Source organism: Pterocles gutturalis, unplaced genomic scaffold (assembly GCF_000699245.1).
Source record: "Pterocles gutturalis isolate BGI_N339 unplaced genomic scaffold, ASM69924v1 scaffold35682, whole genome shotgun sequence".
NCBI classification, from domain to species: domain Eukaryota; kingdom Metazoa; phylum Chordata; class Aves; order Pterocliformes; family Pteroclidae; genus Pterocles; species Pterocles gutturalis.
The window spans coordinates 1,373-9,810 of NW_010114169.1; positions in this window are offsets into that span (position 1 = coordinate 1,373).

The following is an 8,438-nucleotide window of genomic DNA, read 5'->3' on the forward strand; positions in this document are numbered from 1 at the left end:
ACTGTGAGCTCTCACTGCTGCACACCCTCTGCTAGGTTAGAGGGTGACTTCTCTGCCCAGCCCATGCTGAGTGTCTTCTGACTGAAGAAGTCTTCATCAAGCTGCCAGCTCTAATACAGTCCTCTGTGCCTCCCCACAGGTACAAGGGGCAGGAGGAAAGTTGTCCAGGATACGTGGCCACCTAAGAGGGTGAGCTTTCAGGGTGGGACAGCAGTGAGAGCACCGCCAAGCTCTGTCTCACTGTCACAGAGCCCCCAGCCTGCTCCTACTTTTCAGCAGGCACAGGAGGGACTCCACACCGGCTTCAGCGACTGGACCTCAGTGTGATGTGAGGTGCAACACACCAGTGGTACTCAGAATCGCAGGGGATGCCCAAGCCAGCAAAATATAGTTCATGGCCAGAAACTTCTGCCCAGACCCAGGGACTCACACCTGGAGATCTGATGTGCTGGACAAACTCAGGACAGCCTACTCTTCTCCTTACAAATTACAGTAGCCATGGCAGGGTCACTGGGTTTGCAGAGGAAGCCTCCTCTTTTCTAATCCAGTGCCCAGTGTCTAGGCTGGGGGACAGAGTTTGGGGTCCCTCCAGGCACTTATCTAAACTCATCCGACCTCCGTCTCCAGGAGGTCTGTCTCCTTTGCTGCTGCTTCTCCTTGCTCTCAGCCTCTTCCTATTCCCAGCCCCAGCTAGGGGTGATGTAGCAAACTTTCTGGTTTTGAACCTATACACTTGAAACCTTTTCAGACAATGAAAGGTGTGATGGATCCTGCTGTGTTTGTTTGCTTTGTGGCCTTTTGGAGGCAACGTCAAGTAAGATGAAGCCCCAGAATAAATCCTGCTGCACAGGAACATTTTCATAAATAACCTCTGCTACACAACTTGCAAGTACTTGAGCTTTTCTACATCTCTGCAGCCAAAACCATGTGTTTTGTGTTGCTGCACATAAATCTCTCTGGTTATTTATCTGCATAAACCCTTCCATAAATTGCTCACTGGGCCTTGAAATGCAGCAAGCAGGCTCTTTGATGTATGTCTCAATCACCAGGGGAATCAATCACTGCTGTGCACACCTTGTTTGCTCCTACACAGGGAGAAGTTACCAGTCCCCTTTGCCAGAAAAGAGGGCAAAAAGTCAAATGGGTTTGATGGATGGATAAATGTCTGTGGGCTGAACCTCATGCACAGAGCTTGTTTATACTGTGAGTTACTAGCACTCCCTCCTCCCACTAGCTGATAAAATACTCTTCCTCCATCCATCCTTATGACATATACTCCAAACCAAGAGCCTGCACATGAATATTTCATCCCTTTGTGAGCTCCTTTTACACTACTGGTTTTCCTCCTGTGGTGACAATTCCCCTCTGTACAGGAATAATTAAAACATCAGCCTTCTTCTGTGGTGTTAAGGTGGTATATCAGCCTTGCTACAGAACCCCTCCACAAAGAGTCGGAACGTACTCTTCCTCATCACAGCACAACTTTTAGCATTTATTCTGAGTCCTGTGAATGAATTGTGATCATTTTGGTTATAGTTCAGCTGACTTTCTTGATTGAGAACTATCATCGGATTTCACAAAGGATGTGCAGACTCATTGACAGGCAGGCAAGATTCATCATCCTAAAGTGAGCTGTGCTGCTGGCATGATGTATGAGTCTGGATCAAGGCATCATTCTGCCTCAGTTTCCCCATTCAAAATGAAAATGAGTCAGTGCAACAGAAAAACTAAGAGCATTTACTTTACGTTGATTTAGTGCTCCTGTTGGCAATGTTGATGGGTCTCAATGATGAAAGTCAGCCTGCATATACAGTGCACTATAACATGTCACACTTCTCCAGGGAAAGTAACTCCTTGTGAATGCCCTCTTACCCTGAACATGGCTCCTGCACTGCTTCTATGAGTTGCTGTCTCCCAGGGCAGCAGCTCATATTACCAATGTTTCTCTATGGGGGGCTGAAGTTATGGAGAAGTTGGAAGATGGAGCCGTAGACAGCTTGGTCAGCAGTTCAAACACCTCCTAATGTGACAGCCTGGAGCTCGTATCCACTGGCAGCTACTGAGGAAGGAACTGGCTGGCCTTGGGAGCAGGCTACAGGCTATTCAGGGTGCCAACAGCAGCTGAACTGCTGATTCAGAAAGAGTATGTGTGATTGATTTCATCCCTTCTTCAGCTACATACGAATAGACTGAGGCTCCAGTCCCGTGGGATTTCTTGAGGGTTGAGGAATTTCTCAGTGACAGTGAGAAGTGTAGATGTGTGCTCAGATGGATCACATCCTCCCATGGGGCTAAAATCCATGGCCTTCACATCCAGATCACAAGCTACATCTACATTTCAGTAAGTGATCCTAAGCATAGCCTTTTCCATCTGCTCTGCCTGCCTACGCCTGCCTTACCAATCACTTCTAGCTGCTGCTTAGACCATACTAACCAACATACCCTCCTGCTATAGGAAGGCTTTGTCACATCAAACTCAGTATACTCTGGGGGTGTTTTAGACTGCAACCTAGACATGCAGGCTCTGTGGAAGAAGCAGATGGATCTATTTTTAGTGTGTCAGTCCACTGAGAAGCACTGATGCCAGCTTCAGCATGACAAGTCTCTCCTCCTGCCACAGGCTAACTGCTTCATGGTGGGGGGTTCCTGCGTGTGTAGGCAACATGGATGGTCTATGTGACATGTCAGCTCATCTTTGAACACATCTGGAGTCCCTGCAGCCATCACATGGGAGCAGCTCACAGCGAGGGAGTCTGACACAGCCCACGCTACTGCAAGAAAGGATAGGAACAGAGGGGCAGCAGGCATATAGAGGATGTGCAAGGACATGTGCAGGGTGTAGCCATGCCTCAAGGTGACACATGCAGCTCCCTTCATGTCTTCCTTCCCTCTTTACATGTCAAGTTGAGGTCTCCTGTCATCCACCCGAGAACCAAGATCAAGCTCCCAAAGACCATAAATTCCCAGAGAAGAGGGATGAGGCCCTCAAGTCCCCACCATCAAGCCCAGCATTGAGCTTTGCTCCCTCTGCCCTGGGCATGCCACAGCAGCCCCATCATGCTGAGGCTTGCCCTTCACCCCACTCCCTCCCAGTGGAGGCGAGGACCTAGCAGATGGTGGAGACTGGCTCCTTTGCTGTGTTGCCCCTCAGCACAGTGGAGACAGTCCCACTGGAGAAGTCTTGTGCCTGCCTGTGACATGGAGCAGCCCACTGCTTGGTGCACCAAGGACATCCCTGATGGCAGGAGCAGCCAGGTCCTTGGCTGCTCCCTGGACAGATGGATAGTGCATCCTGCTGGCTGGCATCCCTTCCCACTCCTTTATTTGGGGGAGCACCCCTGTCCCTGTCAGGGCTTTGTCACCTCCACAATGCTTTTCAGCTCCCAGCCCCACTCCTCTCTCAGCCCTCCTGACCACTCACACTCTGCTGTCAACAAAGAAACTTCACAGGCAGCTGATAAGCAGTGAGATTGGAGGCACTCATTTCCTTGGGGCTTAGCCTTGAACCTAGTGCCTTGAGCTTAGTCTGAGCTATCCTGATGTCTTCTCTCCCTTGTTATAATTTGGCATTCTTGGTTTAGCTTTACTGTCATCCCCCAAAGATCATGAGTTTAAATCATGCATTTAGAAATAATACTGCTAGTAATAGTGAACAAAGTTTTTTGGTTTGTTTTTTTTTTTTTTTGCACTTTGGAATTATCTTTTCTCTGGCTTTTGAGTCTTTTTGCGGATTTTCTCTGCAATTTTGTGAGCTACAGATGTGTTTTCATGGAGTCTTGCATAATCACATGGTTCTGGGAGCTGGGCACCCGATCTCTAGGAGCCCTGCTATTGAACTGGAGATCAGATGCATAGTAAATAAATCTGCTTTTGACAGTTCTTGTTATTACAGCTTGGTTTAAGACACACACATGAGTTTTCATACACACACACGTATGGGAACATTCTGACCACACACCCCTCTGCTGAGCATTATGCAAAATACCTGCAGGCTCAGAGAACCGTGCCCAGCCATCCCAGTATGAGTGGGGTGGTAGCACAGGGGATACCAATCCCAGTCATCCTGACACAGAGCAGAGCCCTGGGGGATGGCCGACCAGGAGCCCCTCACACATGCTGCTGCAAGGGGCCAGTGTTAGTCCACTTTTTGGAAGGCCTCTAATGTTCGTGTCAAACAGGTGACCAAACAGAAAGGAAGTTTATTATGATGTACTGGGAGGCCCTCTTCTGAGCAGAAGGACTTAGCCTGGGGTCAGGAGGAGGAAGCTTGCAGGTTTTGCAGGGAAAGCAGGAGCCACTAACAAGTCAGAGGCACAGTCTTCTTGGACCATTGTCCCTCATCCACCTGGTATCAGGTGCTGTAGAGGTCCCTTTCCCCTGGCAGCACACCTATGCCATCCCACACCAGAGTGTGATAAGCTTTATTAACACCAGATGAGAGTTCACCCCTGTCCATTGCCTCTTCCTCATGCCAACCGTGAGAAGGTTCCCAGGAGAGGCTATGAGCACAAAGGCTCTTCACCACCCCCTCCAGCTCACCCCCTCTGCTGGGGATGGCTGTCCCACAGGGGGCAATCAGAGTAGTATGCTGCTAAGCCTTGACTCCATCCCTGGTGGGGTGGGAAATTCCCAGAGGAGCGGGCAAGTGTTGTTCAGCAGCATGTTGGACACTCTTTGGTCACAGAGCATAAGTCAAAACAGACCAGTTATTGATTCATGTTCACTGAGGCTCTTGGCTCTCTCCCTTCAGGTCCATGTGATATCTGTCTTTCTTGTTCAGGCAGTAAAACTTTATGGTGCTCTCTCATCACACTTTGCAGAGGGATGGCTGCAGCCTGCCTGTTGCAGGAGCACCCGGGCTGGTGGTGCGGTGGTGGGACCCTGCTGTCCCCTGCCGGACAACCCCAGCATGGCTTGCAGCACTACCCCAGGTTTGAAGACTCCAGTGGCCATTATTTAGTGGTACAGCAAAGAAAGGCTGGGGCCTGCTTACAATTTTCTCTGCTTATGTGGCTTCAGGCTCCTTAGTGCCATGTTTTGTCCCTGACCCAGCAGGTGAGGGAGGTCTGCCAAACCAACCTCAGGATGCTGTTCAGACTGCTTTGGAAAGCTGTGGACCACTGGTCATACAAGGCAGAGTGAACCTCCTGCTGACTGGAAGATGCTTGTACTCACAATCAGAGTTGCAATTCGTTCACTGCAGCACTCTTGCAGCACCACCGCCTCTTTCCCCACAGCCTTCCAAGGGCAGCCGCTCGGCACAGGTGCTGCACTGTGTCCTTGGTCACAGAAGAACAGCCACAGTAGGCATGCCACTGCAAAATGACTTGAGCAAAGCGTGAAGGAAGGAGAGATGAAGGTGGGGACTAACATCACCATGAAACCCTAACACTGAAATAAAATCCTCTCAAATCGAACCGTATATCACTGGAAGCAGTCTGTAAATGTGAATACTGGCTGGCAGCCAAAGTGCAAATGGCAAGCCTCTGTGCAAGGGAAGTGGATTAATGTGCAGTGGGGACCACTGCTATTACATGCTCCAGAACAGGCTGTGCTGGTGCATAGGTTTTTCAGTGCTGGTTACAAGCTATTAAACCCCACTAAGATCATAAGTTCTCAGTCCTCTGCATAAACTCATTCCTAAAAACCTCACCAAAACACACTCAAATGGCTCACAGTTTCACTGAGGGGATCATCTCCCCACTTTAAATGAGACAGAATGAGAAGAGACCTTTCTACCAAGAAAAGTTAGGTTCATGCGAGGTTGCTTTGTAGGAGTGCTAGCCAAAAATGGAAGGAAGAAGCTTCTAAAGGAGTGTTGGTACTAAGCAAGCCTGAGAATACCTGTCCTCTCCACTCCATGCTCCTCTCGTGGGCTCTGGAGTGAGAGAAGCACTAGTGCACCAGTGAATAGCAAGTGGAGAAGATTTTACCCTAGGTTAAGAATCTCCCCACATGGGGAACAAGGGCTCTCAGGAGGGCTGATGGAGGCCCACTCAGAGGACGGAGGCTGGGCAATAGCTAAGGGAACACTGGAGGGAGACAGGAGGTTTAAATTGTTAACGTATTAATCTGGCTTTCCTATATAGGTTCTGTTCCTCAATCCCCACCGTCATCACCCATAAATTTGCATTTATTTTAAACCCTGGGGCTTGTTGCTCTCAAGAAAGGAAACATTGCTGTCAAGGGCACTGAGACAAAGTCATTTAGTTTCTGTGTGAGAACTCAGTACAGCTTAATAAGAGCTCCAGAGTAACTGACCCCAGTGCACTGCACTGCCCATGTTGGCGACAGGGACCCCTGCCACAATAGGATGCAGCAGCTTCTTGCTCCACTGAGAGATGCTGTGTGTTGCTGAAGAGTGGGTGCTGACAGCACTCAGGATTGCACTGTGGTGTTTGCTGCTTTTCTTCATGCCTAAGCTCACGGCTCTAAGTGATTCCGAAAGACTCTTATGTCTTTCTTTCATCTGTTTGCTTTTTAAGTAGTTTTCTAGCTTTCGTATTTGTAAAGAAACGCCTTGAGGTCCAATATATCAATGTTAAAAAAAAAAAAGACAGCAAGGAAAAAGGGACCCAGACTGTTTGCACAACCTCAGGGCTCTTAAGATGGTTTGGTGATTTCCAGAAGTGGAGGGTGCTCCTGGAGCACGCAGCAGTGAGCCACGAGGGGGCATGGGGATCATCCGGGTGGTGCCTGGCCACAGCGAGGAGGATGGCAGGGTGCCCCGGCAGGGCTCTTCCCCAGCCTTCGTGTGACCTTCCCTGCTGGCCCGCTTCTGTTCCCCTCTTTGTGTCCCTCTTGAAAAGGAAGTTTTGTCACGCCACTGAGTCATCAGATGTGGAAAGCCCATAGTTCCTTCAAACACCCACGGTTGTATGGGAGGACAAGGGGAAACAGGAACACCCAAAGGCAGTGTCAGGGCTGGAAAGCAAAGACACGTTTTGGGTCTGCACCATTGAGTACTGCCCCTCAGGATGCTCTGGAAGCCCTTCTCTGGTGGGCTTTTCCATTTTTCACATGGAAAATGTGTTCTGCCCCCAAACCTTGTCAGCATTACCTGCTGCAAAATCCCTCCCACCTGCCACCTTCTAAGTGTTCAGAAAAACACTAATCTGCAGCTCTTTGCATGAATTAGGAACCCGTTTCATGAGCTCAGGCATTTGGCTGTCCTGGGAAAATCCCAGTCTGAAATACAGACCAAGATCCTATGGAAGAAAAGCTGTCACTGTGCTGCCCTTGGACCAAGTCATCTCTACCCCTGGGACACGTCAGTATAACCCATACTGGCCAGGTTCAGCTATGTATTATAAAGCAGGTGCAAAGGGATCACGGGAGACAGGCTTGGCTGGTTGCCGCCTCCCCACAGGGCTGCCTGTGCATGCGCTGAGCGTGATTCTCCCAGCCCCTTGCCCCCACCGCTGCCAGCTTCACAGAGAGCGCAGCCAGGGGCAGGGGCTGCCCAACACTGGACGCAGCACAAGGTGAGCTCACTGACCTGTGAACCCGCTGCCCCGCAAGCACCAGACGTCCTCACTGCCCGCAGGGACTGTGCTTCTGCTCACACACCCCTCCTGCCAGGTGCTGCTGCCAACACCACCTCTTCCCTGGACAGCAGCAGGTGGGGATCAAATCAGTTACCCCCCAGTGAGATGCGCTATGTTCACTCACAGAGGCGTGAGGGGCTGGGGTCCAGAACAGGCCAGTGCTGTCCCATCTTGGCCTTCAGACATGCCTAGGACTGCCCCTCTCCAGAGGCAGTGTGTCCTGCAGAGAGAAGCCAAGGACCAAATCCACCAAAGGGGTAAGCATAGCTTTGCTCTACGTGTCAGGACACTTGTGTGACCCCAGTGCCATTCGAATGGCTCTGGTGACTACAACACAGAAGTGCATTTCACTGAGCTTCCCAAGAAGAGGAATACACATCTCCCCTGCTATGGTTGGCCTGGGTCTGTAGGACCCTTGGGAACAGATCAGATCTCCTTGTTCCTATGGTTGCACATCAGCCCGGATGCTGCCTGAGCCATGCCACTCAGAGCCTGGCAAAATCCGCACGGTGAGCAGCAGCCATGGCAGGGGCTCAGCTGCAGAAGGCAGCAGGGCTGGGGTGCCCTGGGAGCCTCATGACTTGCCAGAAATGTGCTGCTATCCTGCCAAGAGCAAATATCACCATCCTCACAAATGGTTAACCTGCCGGGAGCTGCACAGCACTAATGACTTCACATGCATTTAATCAGCTTGGGCTTCCACAGCTTCCTCCTCGGGAGCAGGAAAGGCTGTGCACCCTGGGTGCAAATGCTCCCAAAGCCGCACCCCCCCCCCCCTTCCCCAACCCCGGGCCAGCGACTGGAGCAAGCGGCAAGCGAGCAGGAAAAGGCCAAGACTCCGCAGCCCCTGTGGGAGCAGCGGGAAGCAATGCTGACTGGTTCCCTGTGGTG